We start from the raw sequence: 20,319 nt of genomic DNA on the forward strand, positions 1-20,319 counted from the left end.
ATGAATAAAGCATAGGTAGAAGGATGGTTAGGGATACTTGCCTTTCTCCAACGTAAAGTTACTCTTACTACTCTTAAAATCTTGCTTTCTTGAAACTCTTAACCTTCAAAGCTTTCGAGCAGCGATCCTTCTAATTGAAGCAAACATCGGCAACAAACAAACAAACAAACAAACAAACAAGTACAACTAAGAACAATACACCCAAAACAAAACAAAAGCTTCAAAAGAGCGTACTAAGGGATAAGGCTTGATCCAAGGATCACGCAAATGCAAGAAACGCTTAAAACAGAACTAAGGTTGACAAAGCAAAACTATCGAGAGATTTGACATATAAAAGAAAAGACAAGAGCTACTTGCTGCATTTATTTTAGTTGAGAAAACAATTTAAAGATATTTCGGAGAAATACCTTTACTTGGAATTAATTAATTTATATTTGTTTATGAAAATACGGTGTGAAACTTAGGCAAATTTTATTTGCAAATATTTATGTACAAGTTATACAAATTAAACATTTAATTTGAAAATAAAGCATATATGAACATCTAAGCGCATAGCTTTATATTTCGAGTTCAACTAAGCATATTATATTAAAAAAACATGTTTGTATTATATTAGCCAAATTAACATTTAATTATTAAAATTTGAGTTATAACCTATGTAGCTTTTATTTAAAAGACAAATTGAATACATATTAGTCAAATTAAATTTGATTTACGAAAAATTAAGGTTTATCTCTAAATAGCTTTTAATTGGAAGAATTATTTAAATAAGCGTTAATCAAATTATCTTGGGTTTATGAAAAACCGATGTACAACCTAATTGGCTTTCATTTAGGAAAGGATGTGAAATAAGCATTAATCATATTGATGTTTATTATGAAAAATGGTGGATAACTCTTGGTGACTTTTATTTAGAGAAGACGTACATTTATTAGGCATTAATCAAATTAATATTAAATTTATTTTAAAAGACATGAAATTATGTTCAACATCACTACTAACATGTACTTTATGTTATAAAAAATCTAATGCAACTTGAACGCATTAAAACGGAGGTAAAACGCGAAATCTACGAACTAAACAAGGTTCTAAGGACCTAAACGCGATTAACCGTAGATCTCAGGGGTTAGTAGAGAAGATTACCAAGACACAGAGAACAGGGCCTGTGAAAAGCTGAAACCTTGGGGTTAGATCTGCAAAAGGTTAAGGATTGGATTAGATTGAGAGAAACTGAAGAGTTTGAGGGCTTGTCTGTGAATGTTGCAAGACACAAAGAACAAGGCAAAGATTACTGAGGTCTTCAGGGGTTAAACTGCAAAACAGCCACCTTATCTTCTTCTTCCAGCTTCCTTCTTCCTGACTTCACCCAATGCATTCCGCCAGCGCCTGGGGGCTCTGGCCGGGCCAACGGGCAAGGCTCGTGCTGCTGCGGCGGTGGCGGTGTGCCGGCGCAGCAAGCGGCGTTGGGTGGCGGAGGCGGTGCTAGGGAAGCTGCGTGCGGCAATTGGAGCAAGCAGAGTAACTCGGCACGCGACGGCGCAACAGGGAGGCAAACAACGCGGCCGGGCAAGGCGAGCAGCAGCGACATCCGGGGCTTGGGCGCTCGATTTATAGGTGGAGGGAGGGAGCCGAGGCAGCGTTGGTGGGAGGGAAAGGAAGCGGCAGCGCCATTAATGGTGGCGACGGTGGAGCGGCCGTTTCTGGTGGGGAGAGGAAATGAGGAGGCGAGCGGCTCTTGTGTGCGTGGGAGGCGGATGGGCACAGGGAGCCGAGAGGGCTCGGGAAGCTGGAGCGGCACAGGAGAGCTGAGGGACGCAGCGGCCGGTAGAAACCGAGCGGGCAGCGCCGGAGGTAGAGGATGAGCTTGACTTGTGGGGCCCACCAGTCAGCGAAGCAAGAGAGAGGGAGAGGTGAGGTTGGGCCGGACCGAAAGCTTGGGCTGGCGGAAGTTGCTGGGCCGGTGGAAAAGAAGACGGGCCAAGAGAAAAAGGCCGGCGGCCTGCTGGACGAAAGAGGGGAGGGAAATGGGCCGGAGAGGAAGAGGCCGAGGAGGCCAGCCTGTTAGGCCTAGGTGGGTCGGGTCCAAGGTTTGGCCCAAGGAAAAGAAAAGATTATTCTCAAAAATTATTTCACATGGGAATATAAATCCACAAAATTCTAGATAAATACTTTAAACCACGAAAAATACTCTAAAAATATCAAAAAATTTAGTAGAAATCCCAGAGATAGTTTGGGACACGAGGAACCCAAATAAAATATCTGGAGCTCGTGAAAAAAATGGATTTTAGAACCATCCAAAAAAATTGAATTAAGCTCAAGGAAAAGGAGAATAAATTCCAGAAAAACTGGAAAATTCTCACAAGAACTTGGACAACGTCTAAACGCATTTGAAAAACTTTTCACTCATGAAACACCAAGATGCATCAGCATGAATGCACAGACACAGAATAACCTTATTTAATTTTGAAAAACATGCAATTATTTCTCGTATGCTAAATTTCCTGTGAAGAAAAATAAATGTTGGGAAAATTTTATAGAAAATCATTGTTTAATTATTCCTTTTAATCATGTCCTGAAATTTGAAAATCTCAGGGTGTGAAACACTATCCCCTTAACAGGAATCTCTTCCCGAGATTCGCAAAGGTTAGCAAGAGACAAGGGTTTAGGTGGGTAGCATCCAACACTTATTAGCTTTCTTCTAGATCATTCATTCTTACATAAACTTCTCAATCATACTTCTTTATTCCTTACAACTCACATAAAGACGGAAATACTTCAGGGATATGTAGTCTAATCCAACTTTTTAATATCCATTTTTTTGTTCGTTAGCCCATCTTTGAAGAATCTTCATTCCTTTCTTGATATAGTGATTTGAATAGAGCTTGATGTCTTCTCTCTGGCTTGACTGTCTCATATCATTCTTCAAATCTTCAGACCACTAATGTCTTAGTTTCCAAAACCTTCCAATATAGTGATAAATATAAACCAACCATGCAATCTTAGATGTTCCGAAACATTCTCAATCTTTAGCTGCATTATCTTGCCCATTCTGACTATGAGCCTTCTTCTCCTATTTGGTCCAAACGCTTCTTGGGCCACTGTCTGATGAGATGTCCCTCTTCATTGCAGTAGAAACATGCTTTTCTTGCTTTGGTACCTTGGCAACTGGATATAGTATGAGAATTGAGCATTGTAAATTGAGGGCATTCTTTTCTGACTGAGGCGTCCTGATCATTCGTCCTGATAAAGAGACCAACTGATGTTGTCGGGTTGATTGCAGAGCTATTAGATCCTTTGTCCTGGGGTTGATCATCCTTTTGTTTTACACACCAACTAGCAAGATGTCCGTTTTCTCCACACCTGAGGCAATGTAATTCATCTCTAACAGATCTGGTGAACATAAGCTTTTGTGTACAGTTATAGGCATAATGGCCTTCTTCACCGCATCTGTAGCACAATCTTTTAATACATCCATCTCGTCTTCCTTTTTGCTCCATAGTAACTCTCGGTGAATAGCTTGTGCATCATGATTCTTCTTGATGGAGTTGTCATGTGGATGGTGAACAACTTTAGGTTGTGGTGGTTGGGAATTGGGCTGAGTATTGTTATCTTCCAATGGTTGTGGTAACTTCATCTTCTCTTGACTTGCTTCACTAGTTGGCTTCTTGGCTCGTCTATTTCGACTAGGTTGAAATTCTTTGAAAAAGATACTCCAACCCTCAAGGTTCCTAGTCTGAGTACTATCTTTATCTTGAATATCTTCCTCTAGGACTGGTCCTTGGGCATACAACTTTCTCTTCTTATTAATGTCTAAATAATAACGTTGTCTCGCTTCAGCTGTCATTAGGCTATCTTCTTTTTGGAGACATGGAAGTCCATGGTGTTCACAACATTGACATGTTCCTAGAATCTTAACATCCACATGTTGTCTCTCCATTTCCAGCTCTGGCGCTTCACGACTTGTCTTGTTCCTTTGACGGTTCCCTGCTTCAGCAACTTGCCTCTTCACTGGTTCAGTGGGAATTCTAGCCTTGGTCATCCCCATGTTAGTCTGCATCCTTTATTGTAAGACTTGAGCTTGCATGGCTAATAGCTTCTCTTTGTCCAACGGTGGTGGAACAGACAGAACTTGATTGTCATCACTGTTGATAGGGTTGCGGTTCCGAGGAAGTGAGGCTTGCTCTATGATAGACTGATGGATATTGACCATGTTTTGAGCCATTGCTTGTAAAGTCTGAGTTTGTGTTGCCATATACTCTAACATCTTACGTTCAAATGATGAGGCTACAGGTGGAATGTTGAGGTCACCTTCATTTGCTCTATCTTCTGGATTTCCATTGGGACTCTCCATCTAGTTGGATGATAAAGATAAGATCAGAAGAGTTTAGGGATTGATAAAATTGCAGAACTGGATAGAGTACTTCTAATATCTTCATCTTTTCTTAGGTCGTCATAGGAGTGAGATAGATGGAAGGATAGAAAGCAGCAAGGTGGCAAAGAAACTAGAGTAGGGCCTTCTTTTCTTTGACTTTCTTCTATTCTGACGTTGGTGGGGGTGATAGCATCTACTTGTAGACAACGGTGTTGCCTTCACTTTCTTTCTTGATGTCCATCAGAATTGAAAGATAGAAAGAAAGATTACAAGGATGTGGGAGGTACAAACAGATTCAAAGAGAGAAAAAGAAATGAAGAGGAGGAAGACAACAAGATTCTTATGGCAGTGGATAGTCTTTCATCTTTGCTTGTCTTGAGTAGAATCATCCTGCTTTCTTCATCTTCTTGGTTCTTGTAATCTTCATTAGAATAAGATTAGGGAGATCAGAGTAAAGCCTTCAAATCTTCAACTTGCTTCCAGCGAGATGGTGGTGGTGATGTTAACTCCTACTTGTTGTCATTGATGTTGACTTTAGTTCCTGCTTGTTGTCAATATAATTAAGCTATACGCCTAATCACGCACCCGCGCATATCATATTTGCTGAATAGTTGCTGAAAGTGACTCTAAATAGTTGCTCAATAGTGCAGAATAGTGAGCGAATAGTGCCACCATTTTTGCTCATCCTGAGGTGCTCCACCCACTTGCGGTGAGTGCCCGAGCGCTGTTCATATGAATAGTAAGCTGAATTAGAATACTGCCTCTCAATTTGAATAGTAACCAGCGGTTTTGAATAGTGCGGTGAATAGTAACTTGAAATTCAATATCCAAAGTTGCCAATCCTGAAGATTTGCGCGCGGTCCCAACCCATTACAAGGCAAAAGGAATAAATAGTGATTCTACTATAGCCAGGACAATTATTGAGGAGCGGAGCGCCGTCCAACTGTACAGGCAACAGAAGAGGTGAATAAATGAGAAGTCTCCCGAAGCCTCTACTACGGCTATAAAAGGAGAAGCCGAGCAAAGCATTCATAACGGCACCACCAGACCAAAAGAAGCGATCGCTCAACACAACTAGCAGAAGACCTCCACCCAGACTCCACTCACAAATACTCCATGAAGACCACCACCACCTCGGAAGTGCTCTGAGGGATACCTACCATTAGTAGTAATAGCCCACTACCGTTGTATCACTCCACCACCTCTATGATATTAGAATAAAGGGAGGCCGTTGAAGCTCATCCTGCCGTTTGTAAGGTAATTAACGTTTGTGCTAAGTGCTTGGGGTTTCCCAAAAGGGAAAGCCGTATGTAAACTTGTCCCGTGGAAATGGATTAAGCTATCCTAGTAATATCCATGCTTTCCCTTAAGCTCATTCGTATGGGGCGATGTCTCTATGCTAGGGACCCTAGAGGAGAAACCTCTGCGTGTGTCGTTCTCGTGTTAGCCCTGGTAGCGGCGTTTGAGGAGAACCCTGTGTGCGCAGAGAAGTGTTCCCTTCGGGTGGAACTACCTGGGGAGATGGTAGAGCCTGAGTCCTATGTGCGCATGGCTGGGGACGGTGAGGGTGAAGATCGGGCTGGCCTGGTTCTGAAGCGAGCCAGCGACACATGCGGTGAGTACCGAGTAGGAGAGACACAAAGCATAGCAGCACGACGATCCTACGAATCAATATAATTAAGCTATACGTCTAATCACTCACCCCCGCGCGCATATATATAGTATAATCCTATATATATATATATATATATATATATATATATATAGGATTATACTATACAATGGGTATAGAATAGGCTATTCCGTACCCGAGCCAAACTGACGCACCCGCGGCGCGGGAAGCTAGCACGACGTCGCACATGGACCGAGAGGCCTTTTTTTTAGCGAGCTTCTGATTTCGTCGCCGGTTGCCTTCTCCAATCCCGTTTCTGCTCTCGACGGCGGCGGCGCGATGGCTGCCCCTCCCTCCTCCTCCCAGTTCCAGCCTCGGCGTCATCCTCACCTCGCCGTGCAGATCCAAGGCAGCTGCCCTCATGTTGGTTCGGCCCGGATCTATGGCGGCCCCATCCCCTCCTATGCACGGCGGTGAGCACCTCAGGCGGCGCGAATGGTGGCCCGAAGAGCTCACCCAGGTAGACGACGGAACAGACTACGGACCCATGGGGGTGAGTGACGGGGACGACGATCTGGGTGGGCGGATCCAGCTCGGCACGACGGTGCCCCCTTTCTGCACTCGATGTGCAGCTGGAGCTTCCCCAGATGTCGACCTCTGTGTCCCAAGCACATCCACCTACACGAACGGCGCTCCAGGTTAGTCCCAACTGCATGCCTCCATCCCTAATCAAATTTTCAATTTTTTTTTTCGTGCAAGATATCTTACCTGCAGCCTCTTCTGCTTCCTATGAACGAATCCACTCATTCTCCTTCGAGATTAGGGTGCAATTTCAGGCTTTCTGTCCGCCCACCTTCGCTGGCGCACGCGGCGAGTTCAACAAGACGGGCCATGGCCGCCGGCGACTAAAGCTAGAAAAAACTGAAGTATTGGTCATGAAGTAGGCATTAGTGTGGTTTGACTTCATTCATGAGCTCACTCTGCAGTGCAATGCACTGGATTTGAGCATGTTGTAGTTCAACAGTCGAGGCTTATTTCCTGTTCTTGTTGTGTTGCATTTTGTCTTGGGTTTGATGAGATCATATTATCAGTTCTTTAAAATTTCTTTGTCTGCAGCTGGTAGTAGTAGGCCTTGTCACCAGTGCACTGAACTCTTCAAATCTATTTAGGGATTGACCTAGCTCTTATTGGTGAACTACTAGTATAAGTGCATGCATAGTAATCTGGTTTATGTTTTTCTTGTTCGCTTATCATTTCTTTGATCCAGTATTTTATGATTTTAAATAATACAGTGTACTTACACCTGTGGAATGAACCTTCCTAAAACATTCTTTCAACCCAGATTATTGTATTGTATATCGTTTGGACTTTGGAAAAAAAGCATTAAGGACAACAGCTATTTGTATTCACTTATCTGGAGCCATTTATAGGTGTACATAGATGTGTTGCTTACTCTGGACTTGTTGTGTACAGCAATATGGCTCGCCTTCCTTTATCCACAAGAACCTGAAGAAGGAACATGGCCCTTAGAAATATGATGACTTCCATCATTGTTATTTACTACTATATGTGGTCACTCCTTGCAATGGCATATAAAAGGAGATGTTTAAAAATTGAACAAAGGATAAAAAACATAGAACAAAGGAATGTGCGGTTGAGCAACCTTATTCGTAATAGTGATGCTGCTTGTATCAGCCAGCTTCGGATGGACAGGAGAACATTTTACACTTTGTGTGAAATGCTTAGTGATGTTGGTGGGTTGAAAGCAACACGGAATATGTCTCTAGAGGAGATAGTGGCTCAATTCCTATACACACTATCCCATCATTTGAAGAATTCAACAATAAAAGAATTTTTCTTTCGAAGTGGTGAGACAGTTAGTAGACAGTTCAACTTATGTCTTGTAGCTGTTTTAAAGTTGCACCACTTGCTACTTAAGGCCCCTGAACCTATACCGGAGAATAGCACGGATGGTAAATGGAAATATTTTAAGGTAAATGACTTATCAAATAGTTTTTAGTTTTAAGAAAAAATCCTAATTAAAGTAGTTTTGTGACCTTCTTTTATTTGTTGTGTCTTTTATTTCTAGAATTGTTTGGGCGCTTTAGATGGAACTCATATCAAGGCAACAGTTCCAACTAGGCTGAAAGGAAGATATAGGTCAAGAAAAGGAGACATTGTGACAAATGTTCTCGGTGTTTGTGCTCGTAACATGCAATTCATATATATATTACCTGGATGGGAGGGCTCAGCACATGATGGGCGTGTGCTTCGAGATGCTATTTCAAGGCTAAATTGGTTGCGTGTTCTTCAAGGGTGTTACTACCTTGTTGATGCTGGTTATGCAAATGCAAATGGATTTCTAGCTCCATACCGAGGTCAAAGGTATCACTTGGGTGGTTGGACTGCACAAAATCCACCACACAGTGCGGAGGAATATTTTAATATGAGGCATGCTAGAGCAAGAAATATCATTGAGAGGTGTTTTGGAAGGCTTAAGGGTCGATGGGGAATTTTGAGATCACCATCGTATTTTCCTATAAAGACTCAATGCCGAATAATAATGGCTTGTGCCCTTTTGCACAATTTAATTTTGCAAAGAATGTCTGTTGATCCAATGGAAATGGAGGAGGATGACTCATCAGGGGAATCATCAGGGGAAATTACAAAGGGGGAAATGAGTGAACCAGAATTTATCACGTGTGTGTTGACATCTAATGAGTGGACTAATTATCGAGATGTTCTCGCTCAAGGGTTGTATAATAATTATAGGGCTTCTGTTTCTCATTGAGGTTTGCTTTTTTGTTTCTGTTTACTAAGTTTAAAGCTTCTGTTTTTATTTTCAGTTTACTTGTAGATTTGTTTTACAATCCCTTCTAACATGTTATCCTTTTGTGCAGCTATGGATTTATCTGAGAGCTCAACAACAACAATCCGTGGCAGGGGAAAGAATAAAAGGAAGTGGACTGTTGCCGAGGATGATGAATTGGTTAAAGCCTTGTATGAGATATCTTTGGACCCAAGGTGGAAGGGCGAGGGAGGCTTTAAGAATGGATATTGTTCAGTGCTTGAGACTCATCTGGCTGAAAAGTTACCTAACTGTGGAATATCTGCTGTTCCCCACATTGAGTCAAGAGTAAGGCACTTTAGAACAAAGTTCGGGGCACTGGAGGTAATGCTTAACAAAAGTGGCTTCAACTGGGATGATAATAGAAAGATGCTTTAGTGTGAAAAAACACAATATGAAGCACATTGTAAGGTATGTCTAAACTTTACTTCAATGTAGGTATTTCATTTCAACTTGCAATGCAACATTCTGTGTCGATTGCCAAGGTTGAGAAACACTACTGCATTCCTTTGCAGTATCATCCTGAAGCGAAGGGCCTATATGGTGTTGCTTTCCCTTATTATGATTCATTGGCTGCCGTATATGGGAGTGACATAGCTATTGGTGAAGGCGCAGAAGGGCTTAGCAAAGCAGTTGAAAATATAGAGAAAGAACTTGTAGTTGAAGGTGGTAACCATCAAGAGGAGGAGGAGGATAGGATGTCTAGAGAAATCCCTAGACGCTCTACTGACTCAGCTTCATCAAGCTTGAAGAGGCGGAAGACAGACAAGAAGGGAAAGGATCATGTATCTGCAACATCAAGTGACCCTATTTTGGACATGTTACATGAAGTTCAAGGTGATCTAAAGGGTGTGTCTACAAATATTGGGAAAATGACAGCAGTGATGGAACGTGAGGTCACTGTTCAAGAGAAAAATTCTAAAGAGGATCATCAGCAGAAGTTAAGAGAAAAGGCTACAACAGAGCTGCGCAAGCTTGGGTTCACAGGGAGCGAACAAGTCAAAGCTGCTAGTGTGTTTGTGAGAATTCCAGATCAAATGAGCATGCTGTTAACGTTGGATGAGACACTGAGGAGAGAATTTATCCTAAACATGCTTGGTATGTGACACTATGCTATTTTGTTTCAACTGTTTATTTACTGCCATACATCAGATGCTAATTTGTGTAGTATTCTGCTAGTGTTGGCTATTTTTAAACTCTCCTTTGCAGCTTCAATCTGCTTGAGTTTTTTGGTTTTGTAGAGCAGGAGGATGGCATTGGCAAATTAAATTCGTTCATTGAACTTTTTAGTACCGCTAGATTGGTGTACTTAGAATTGTTACTCTTTTAGAGAATGTAAGATGGAAGTGCAAGATCTTTTGTTGGTTGCATACTGGTATTGCTTATGTTTGCCATTCAGTTAAGATCAGGCAGTTGAATCTCGTGAAAATGGTCCTACTGTTCTGTGAAAAAAAGCTCCTATACCTTGGTCATCTCTAGCTTGTTTCACCACATAGAAGCTCATGAACATAGCTGCTAGTATATCTGATACTGATGATATCCCAGTCACCTCAGTCCCCTTTCATTTTAGCGGTATCAGTATGCAGTTGGAGGGGCACTGCTGTCCTCGAAGCCTAAAACTTATGCTCCTCGTAATAGCATCCCTGAATATTATAAAAGAAGTTGTGTTTTTATGCTTATTTCGAATAAAGCATTTATATAAACAAAATCATTTTTTTGAATGTGGCCAGAAAGTACCAAGTGGCCATCCTATATTAATGAAGCCATTTGTAAAGTTTATAAAGGATCTCAGAAAAATTGTGTAGGCGCTCATCCTGAACCAAGAAAGAATTTGTGTAACTAATTTTCAGAATTTGTGTTTATTTACTGCCATACATTAGATGCTTGTTTTCCTAGAATTTGTGCAGCAAATCAATTATGTTTTTTAATTGGATATGTGGATTCCTTATCTATTGTGCAGCAAATCTTTGTCAAATCATTGTCTATTTTTCTTTCTATTCACTGATAGCTCATTACTTGTTCTATTTTTTCTTTTAAAGAGGAAGAGAGAAGGAATAGGATAGAAGGTGGATCAAGATAGGGAGCTTGCATCTTTCCGAGTCTATATGATTAAACTATCCTGTGTGAGATGGAGGTGAACAACAAGTCCATAGGGAGTCATCTACTGCACAATGTGTGAGATGGAGGTGAACAATAAGTTCATAGGGAGTCAGTCAATTATTTAGCTTGGATGTTGAACTTCTATTTAGCCTGGATGTTGAACCTGTTATGTAATCTAGATGTTGAACTTTTATTTTGCTTGGATGAACTTTGAACTATCTGCCGTTTGAACATGGTTCGAACTGCTCCTGGATGGTTGTAGTTCAATCTGTTCCATGTTGATGTTCAGTAGTTGCAGAAAATCGAATGAGCTTGCTCTCTGTGGGTTGAGCATTGAGCTAGCTATCAGTTAGAGGAGTAAATTTGCAAACTACCTTGTGATACCTGAGTAGTGAACCAAACAGCTGTAACGTAATCCATTACCATTATCGCATCAAACCAAACAAAGGACGTAATCAGTGATTACACCACAAAACCAGCTGTGATCTGATTACGTTCCCTTTGCGTTACCTGAGCCCCAACCAAACGCCTCCTTAATCTCCAGGAGCAAGCATTGGATGAACATATAAGGTTGGAATCTGCTGGAGTTCAGGGTGTCAAGTTTACTTTGTTTGGATTCATAATGGTGCACATAAATTTCAGGGATGTAAATCATGTGCTGTTACTACTTTAGGCAGGGGTGGTAGTGACTTGACTGCTACAACTATTGGCAAAGCCTTGCTATGCCTTTGCTAGCTCATAGAAGCTTCTCATCATCCACCTTGTTGAACTAGCAAAATGTTTTGTTTATTTATACTGTAACTTTATCCCAACTTCAAGAGATTGGGGAGAAACTGTCAGAAATTGGTGCAAAATTGGATTACCTATTGCTGAACAAAGAACTTGTACAGGATGTAAGGAAATTATGGCAAGATCCAGCCATTCAGGTGAAAAATATTGCTACTTTATTTAAAGAAATTTTATAGACCGTTGAACAGAAATCTTGATTACTGAGAAAAGCATTTGTAGGAAACTTATTCACGCGGAAGTATTCTGCAAGTCCCTGACTGTGCACAGTACTTCATGAGCTATTTGGACTGATTAGCTGAAGTAGATTATGTACCAACAAAGGTATGCAATTATGCCCAATTTAAATCTTGTCAGCCTTATTTACAGGTTTTTTGATATTAGTATACTATTTCCTTTTGATTGTGTTTGAGGTTGCCGAATTGCATTAGAGGCTGGGGTCAAATGTAAGATATATAGATATCCCCTTTCTTTTGAAGACCTTAGGAGTTAGCAACTTCCAAAACATAAGCATGGCTAGTTGGCTACATTACCCAGACTATGTTTCAGCTTTTGTAATGACGTTCCCTTCTCCTAAGCAAAAAAAAAATGGTTAAATTGTTTTTATTTGTTGAATCATTATAGTGGTGCATTGTGAAGCAGCCTCTAAAGTAGATACCATGGAATCATCTTGTTCTGGTCAAGTCATCCTCAAGGTGTATAGAAAAACTTATCTTTTGTTTTAATTTCCTTTTACGTGAATGTTCCATCATATTATTTTGGTTTCTGTACATGGTTATTTGATAATAGGTCTTAAGGGTTTGCACTTTATCTATTGTACTTATCTGGGCTGGTTCTTTGCAAGAGGACGTGCTTCATGCAAGAGTACGGACGAATGGTGTGGTAGAAACTCAGTTTAGGTAAGCTGCTGACATGGTATTTGCATATTTCTTTTGTTATACTCTGTCCGGATGTCGAACTAAATTGGTATTATCGAGTAACAGATAGCTTTAATCTTCTAATTAGTAAGTTTTTAATTTCCTACAGCCCTCTAGGAGAGAGCAAAAGAGGTGGAGAGGTCTATAGGTTGTACGATGTAGGAGGCCAAAGAAATGAGAGAAGGAAGTGGATTCATCTTTTGAAAGGTGTTAATGCTGTAATCTTTTGTGCTGCCGTTAGCGAGTAAGTGCATTTTCATTGTTTACAATTCATTGACTTGAACTTACCCTAAACTGCTGAATTCTACTCGGAAGTTGTTCCTTTAGATTTTTTCAAGATGCACAGCACCACAAAAAGTTTGGTTTATAAGTTGCGGTGTACAATTTTGATCCAAAGTTGAGCCCTGGCTGTTAATCTCAGGTACAATCAGATGTTATTTGAGTATGAGACGAAGAACTGAATGATGGAGACCAAAGAACTCTTTGACTGGGTCCTGACCGAGCATGGGTTGTTGTTAGTCACAAGAAAAAGTAATTAGGATGGTGGGAGAACAGAGTTTACGGTGTCACAGCGTTGCCGATTGTAATTCATTTTTGGACGGGGAACATTTTATTGATTTCTTTGCTCTTCCACAAGCTAGTGAAGATGTTTGTTGTGCGCTGCGGCCTGTGGAAAAATTTGGACCCTTTGCATCATGTCGTGGTCAAGTTCATTAGTGGCTGATTGTGATCCTGAATTGTTGTCCAGAAATAGCTGGAAGTTTGATTCCAGGTGTTGTGGCTGGAAATTTGCATTCGTTGCGTTGGGTGTCTGAAAGACTCAAGCTGTAATACGAACAGGCGAGCAGGTTCCTTCGGCATACATGCAGAAAGCACAGCCCTGGAAGGAGTTTACATTACAACACCCAAAACAGAAACTAAATTACCATAACGTACAACTTACTACTAGTTAATTAAGCACATAGCATTATTGGGCTGACGATACTTGTCCCGGCAATTGCTGTCAGATACTTGCCCTGCAGAGCAGACAGGGCAGGCATAGCAAGCCTCGCTCTTCTTCACTGGTTGCCGATCTCCATGAGCAGCCAGTCCTTCCTCATGTCGTTGGGCAACGCCATGAGCCGAACGTGCGCGCGCGCGGATCTCGCAGAAAAAAAGGACCAGCGCAAAAAAACGGAAACGGACGCCAGATACGGAACGGCTTGCAGCAGAAAAACGGATGCCGCGAGAGAACGCGGCAGAAAAACGGATGCCGCGAGACGGAACGGTGCGTGGTGGAGGGGCGCTCGCTCGCGGGCTCGCGGGAATGGCTTGGGTACGGAATAGTTATTCGGTACCCTGGGTACCGAATAGCGGAGGATATATATACTATATAATTTCTCCATGGCTAGTCACAGATAACTAATTCTGTGGCCGGACCAATCGGCACTCGGGGCGGCAGCCTACACCGTCCCAGCCGGCTCCGAGCCTTGCACGACGGCTCGGCTCAGCCATCCAAAAATTGCTCCCGTTTCCTTCCAACGCCGAATATCCCGTTTCTCCTCGCGCTTCCCCCTCTATCGCAAACCAGGTGCCGCTCCCCCGCGACGGCGGTGCAGCGTGCAGATCCGGTACCGTCCGTTGCCCCTTCCCCACCCTCCGACCGACAGCTTCCACGGTGACTCGGTCTGCCACGACGAGTCGACGATGCGGAATCTGAACTCCACCCGCGTTTCTGCGACCATGGATCTCCAAGTGCGGCGCCGGCGGCGGCTCCCATCGGTGAGAGCCTCGGCGGCCCGGTGGTGGCCTGGCGACAACCCGGCGATGGCATTGTGGCCTTGCAGGAACCCGCTGACGGCCCTTTCTCTCCACGATGGTAGCGTACTCCCGAGTCGGCGAACTCACCTGGAGCGGCTAGCCGGTGATGGCGTCGGATCCCCAATGGCAGGCCACGGTGAGACCCCAACCAGGCCGTACCGTCCTCACCTAATCCTTCTCATTCTATTTTTTTTCATTCGATCTGGTTGCGTGCAGTGGCGGATCCAGAAACGGGCTCCGCCCCGGGCTAACTAATATAAGGCTTAAAATTTTACTAGCCATACATTATTAGATATAATATATTTGTAGATATGCTCTCCTTGCCTCATCCCTAATGTCATGATGAAAATCATCAATTCGCTTCCTTTCTCCTGGATCAGCAACTATATCTCTCATATCAAGTTCAATCCGTGGTCTTTTTTGCTCAACCCGGCTCTCTACACTTTCGGCACTACTCTTTTTAGCATAGTATTTCTCCATTCTAAGTTGTGATTATGAAATGTTGCAATTGCAATTTGCAAACTAAGACTCAAATACTTCCTGCTCAAATCAATGAAATGAAATATTCACTATCATTACTTTGCATAGAAATAGCAATTTAAAAAAAAATTGCATACCGGAGCAGGGGAACAAATTCAATAGACAATAGGTGAGCAGAACAGGGCCGGCCGTCGGGCGTGGGCGCGCTGCGCGGCCGCCGGCCTACCGGCGGGGGCGCGGGCGGCGCACTGGCGGCCGGCGGCCGGCGGGGGCCCGGCCGCGCGGGGCCGCGGCTGCCGGCTGGCGTCGTGGCGGCGCGCCACGCGCGGGCGGCCGGCGAAGGCGCGGCCGCGCGGGGCCGCGGGCGTCGGGTGACCAGCGGGCGCGCGGCCGTGTGGGGCTGCGGGCGGCGCACTGGCGGCCGGCGGGGGCCCGGCCGCGCGGGGCCGCGGGCGGCGCCGCGGCGGAGCGCCGCGCGCGGGCGGCCGGCGAAGGTGCGGTCGCGCGGGGCCGCGGGCGTCGCCGCGTCGGGCGACCGGCGGGGGCGCGGCGCGCGGGCGGCCGGCGAAGGGCGCGACTCGCGGCCGGCCGGCGGCGGCGCAGCCGCGGGTGGCTGGCGGGGGCGCGGCGGCGCGGGGCCGCGGCTGGCGGCGCGCGGGGCGCCGGGGCCGCGGGGGAGGCGGCGCGCGGGGCCGCGGACGACGGCAAGATGGGCGGGCGGCCGGGCGGCGGGCACTGCCGGGCGCGGTGGCGAGCAGGCGAATCGGGCACTCGGGCAGCCGGGCAGGAGCAGGCGCATGCTCACATCAGCAGGCCACCGCGCATGCTCACATGGCCACATGGGCCGGCCGGAACTGCTAGGGCAACGGGGAGTTGTTGGGCCGCCTAGCAACGGGGAGTTGTTGGGCCGCCTAGCAACGGGGAGTTGTTGGGCCGCCTGGCGCCTGCCGCCTGGGCTGACTTCTCTTCGGGGTGGGCTAATGGGCCAAAATGCTTTTTTATACTATTTTTATGAAGAAGTTTTCCACTGCTCTTGGGCCTCGCCCCGGGCTGCAGCCCGGGCAGCCCGGGGCCCAGATCCGCCCCTGGTTGCGTGGTAGGAATTGACGCCCCTTTCCCGTTCGTCTGCAAGACTGCAACCATGAATCTCTAGGTGCCGCTGCCGCTGTCGCCATCGAATCCGAGGATGCGTGACCGGAGAAGATCCAGATGCGGCATCCTCCGTGCCTTTTGCCGATAGCTCCCTCTCGCGTCGGTTTGCCTCCCTCTCGCGTCCATTGCTTCAGGACAAGGAATCCCGCGAAGGGATAAGGAGAAGGAACCGGAGGGGGGAGGAGGAGGAGAGACGCAAGGCGGCTGTGGACAAGCTGGAGAAGGCCAGTGAGGACTCAATCCTGGGCCAGGCAAGTACCTGCGTTGCTACCCTCTCAATATTGCTGCTGTATCCTGGCAATGCAAGTGATAATGGTTGGTGAATTTCTGTTTGCAATGTGCGTGTATGAATTTAACAGAAACATTTTAGTTCAGTGATTAGAGACAAACTACATGTTACTTCATCTATATTACATGAAACAGTTGCCTAGGATTGCTTCCTCCATCCAGTCTATTCTGCTGACGAAATTGTGGATCTTGTCAGTTACATCTTATATAAGTGAAACGCTGCTGGTATTATGATGCTCTTCATTTCCAGATACTGGTTGACAAATGAATTTACACATTACAAGTTACTGGTTGACAAATGAATATGTGGGTATTCAGTTGCCTGTGTACATGTATATTTGTGATATTGCATAGCTGCTTTTATGTATAAACTAGCGATGGGATTCTGAAATCAGTCTTTCCATCATATATATGCTACTGTGTTGAATCTAGTAACTTTGCATCTGCATGTTTTCTCAGTTCAAGCATCAACTATCATGTTAACGTTCCTGACACATCATTAATGCTGGAATATCAACAATGTCTTCAGTAAGAATAAACCTGCAAGTGTCTCTCCTTTGCTTGGAGAAGTAACATGTTTGCTCTGTGTATTTATCTCTGATATTTTCCTAGATTGGAGAACTTAGCTTCAAGCCTTGCTGAAACCATTCAGCAAGGAGAACTACCTGCAAAAGCATCTGTTATAGCACCGACCATTTTAGAGGTAACTAGGACTCAGTAATTGTGTTGCTTCTTCATATCATATATATGATATGAATATCATTTTAATACTAAAGTTCAATAATCGCAGACAGGGAAGTCATTTACAGCAAGAGGTATGGAAGTGCTTGAACTTATTGGAAAGGAGACAATGGAGTTTATTGTTGAAGAAACTGGTATGGAAGTTGACAAAGGTAGTGCCGGTGAAGGTGACCAGCAGACAGAAGAGGAGCTGTTTGACAGTTTCATATATTTCCTGTTACGTTTTATGACAGTTGTTAATTTCTCTCATCATGATAATAGATAGCTGTTCTTTTCTCCAATGGTCTAGGCTGAATATAAGTTACAGAATGGTTGCAACTAGGCTTGGTTTTGACATAGCAGTTACAAATAATTTTTTGGATGATTTATCACTCTTATAGTAAATTATTAGGCTTCATAGTAAATAATTCTCGTAATTTACTAGGCCTCCATTGACCCTGCACTGTGGTAAATTAACCAAATACTTTACTACCTTTCGACTTATGTGGATTTCACTAGTAAACTTTTAATATTGTTGGAACCAAATACTTTACTATCTTTATCGCAAATCATAGTCAGAAAATTACGTCTACAATTGTTGTGCTACTGTAATTTTGACTGATCAATTATGTGGTAAATTAACCATATCATTTACTAGTTTTTGAATTATATTACTAAATACATTACTACTAAATACATTGGAGTTGTGATTGAATTACTACTAAATTTGTGAAATGTTGGAACTTGGTCGATGTTATAGTAAATTCGTAGGTTTATGTTAATTACTTATCAGGAAGTGGGTTTCTCATAAATCACTGTCAGTAAGTTATGTTCAATTTTGTTGTGTTACTACATATGTGGTTCATTGGTGCTCGTGACCTTATTTGCTCACTGTTCGTCCAATTTTTTAGCGCTTTTCCATGGTGCGTGGTGAGCCACCCAAAAAATCCACTTTACTAAGATCAGATTCCCTTTGGATTAGAAGCAGATTACCTCTAGATTAGCAGCTTCGTTGACCCTTGGTAGCGGTAAAATCACCATATAATTTACTATTTTTTAAGTATGCCTATTTCACCAGGTTTTAGAGTAGTGTTTGATTTATCTAAAATCTGGGTCTTATGTAGCACAAAACTATTTTTTTGAATTACGATGGAACCTTGTCAATGTTATGGCAAATTCATGGTTTCCTGTTAATAACTTATCATAATGTTTTTTCTCATTAATCGTAGTTAAAAAATTATTTCAATCAACATTGTGTTACTGCAATTTTGACCCATGAATTATGCCGTACATATGTGCTTGTGTCCTTATTAACTTCTATTATACTTCTCAGTTTTCAATTAGTGTAGCCACTGTGGCTAAAAAATGATGAGCACCATTCTGGTCACCACGTTATTTTTAGCAAGTTAGACCTCTCTTTCTATGAACACCATTTACCAGCTGGCTGCATAGGTTTTAGGTACAAATAATTTTTTGGATGATTTATCGCTGTTATAGTAAATTATCAGGGTTCATAGTAAATAATTCTCGTAATTTACTAGCCCTCCAACCCTGCACAGCGGTAAATTAACCAAATACTTTACTACCATTCGACTTATGTGGATTTCACTAGTAAGTTGGAACTGAATGTTGTAGTAGTTTCATGGACTCATGTTCATTAGTTGTCAAGAACTTCCTTTGTCAAATCATAGTCAGAAAATTAGGTCTGCCATTGTTGTGTTACTGTAATTGGCTGATCAATTATGTGGTAAATTAACCATAGTAGTTTCTTGGACTACTACAACATTAGTCTTGCAGCTCCTCTGTTTTCAGTAAATGACCTTGTGGTTAATTAATGATGCCATTCTCGTAAAATTTGCCAAGCCATTAACCTAACCATTCTAGTAAATTGATGATGTCATTGTGGTAAATTCAAACAAGCATGGCTGTCTTATCAATGTCCTCACTTTTTTCAAAGTAACAGTTTTGATTTTTCACCCTTGCAGATTGAAAAATGATTTGTTCAGCAGTCCTGTAGTAAGGAGCTTGCGATCCCTATTAACAAAAAGATATCCGCCATAGCTTCCAATAACTGCAAAGATATTATAGTAGATGTGTTGTTTCATGCTATTTAGTTATTGTAAATTTGGTTTTCCACAAATCCAAGACACAAGACCATACAAAATGGTAGTAGTGTATGAGAATTTTTATGGGTATAATTAGCATTGTTTGCTTTTCTAGCTGCTCTGGTTTTCAGTTGTAGTATAGTATATTCAGTATTAAGATCTTTCAGCTGCTCTGTTTTCAGTTGCAGAATAGAGGACCAAATATCCCTATGTGTTAGTGCTTGCAAGTTAGTTTCCTTCTACTCGGCTGCTGTCAATTCATTATGCGCTGCATGATTCTTCATATTTTTGCAATTTATCTGCCCAGGTATTGATGTATGCCTAATCTGCATGCATATTTGCTCTCAATCATCTAAACACTTGTTACAGATATGAAATGAATATATTTGTTTACTATTCTCCTTGTTATGAAGTTTTCAGGTGATGAGGCCTTGTGGCAAGTTATGGGCAAGATGCGCTCACTTAAGAGCAGCTAATAGGCATGGTTGATTAATTCTGAGTTCAGCATCTGGCCTTGATGCAACTGAACGAGAGAAGCTCCAATTGATTCTCTAATTCTGATGTACACATATATGTGTGTAATGTTTTCTAAATTATTGTACAGTACTTCAAGCAAGTCGTAGTTCATATATGCCATATCCCTCTGTTAATGTTTTACCGTAACAATCGACTATACAGATTACCCCATTGTGGTAATTCTACTATATTGGATTCTAGTAAATTGGGAATCATTTTACAGGACTTGATCACAGCATTTTTTACAGGGACTTGATCACAGCATTCTGGTAAAAGCCCGTGGTAAATTGATGATGCATTTTTGTAATATTTTAGATTCTAGAAAACTCAGCATATATATAGTAACTTGATTACGCCATATTGGAAAACGCCTATGTGGTAACTCGATGGCACCATTCCGGTAAATTGATGGCGTCATTGTGTCAAACGTGCACATGTAATCCGGTAAATTGATGGCGTCGTTATGTCAAACGTGCACATGCAAACGGCGCGTCTCGGCCATGCAAGCAATTAATGAATCAAGCGTCGATATGCCCTAATCAAGCGTTGACGCTGCCGTAATGATGATGGCGCGCTTGGCCGGTCCTCCTCGGACTACGCCGTCCCATTAATGACGCTCGGCT

At 43.0% G+C, this 20,319-nt stretch overlaps 2 long non-coding RNA genes and 1 pseudogene across 6 annotated transcripts; all 3 read left to right on the forward strand.

Moving 5' to 3' along the window:
• The first annotated feature begins 8,886 nt into the window (after positions 1 to 8,886).
• LOC117856328 (uncharacterized) lies at positions 8,887 to 9,938 on the forward strand (annotated as a pseudogene).
• Positions 9,939 to 12,519: 2,581 nt separating this feature from the next.
• Positions 12,520 to 13,331, forward strand: LOC117859084 (uncharacterized). The gene is made up of 2 exons (XR_004641095.2): positions 12,520 to 12,617; positions 12,745 to 13,331. It is a non-coding gene; the product is annotated as an uncharacterized lncRNA (long non-coding RNA).
• A 720-nt stretch (positions 13,332 to 14,051) lies between these two features.
• Positions 14,052 to 19,916, forward strand: LOC117856961 (uncharacterized). 5 transcript variants are annotated; one of them, XR_004640688.2, is made up of 3 exons: positions 14,052 to 14,571; positions 16,048 to 17,058; positions 17,146 to 19,916. It is a non-coding gene; the product is annotated as an uncharacterized lncRNA (long non-coding RNA). The 5 variants fall into 5 exon arrangements; XR_011898115.1 differs by lacking the exon at positions 14,052 to 14,571 and having other exon boundaries at positions 15,599 to 16,318; positions 16,968 to 17,058; XR_004640689.2 differs by lacking the exon at positions 14,052 to 14,571 and having other exon boundaries at positions 15,602 to 17,058; positions 17,146 to 19,487; positions 19,594 to 19,916.
• The last annotated feature ends 403 nt before the right edge of the window (positions 19,917 to 20,319 follow it).

This window comes from Setaria viridis, chromosome 5, assembly GCF_005286985.2.
Source record: "Setaria viridis chromosome 5, Setaria_viridis_v4.0, whole genome shotgun sequence".
Classification (NCBI taxonomy): domain Eukaryota; kingdom Viridiplantae; phylum Streptophyta; class Magnoliopsida; order Poales; family Poaceae; genus Setaria; species Setaria viridis.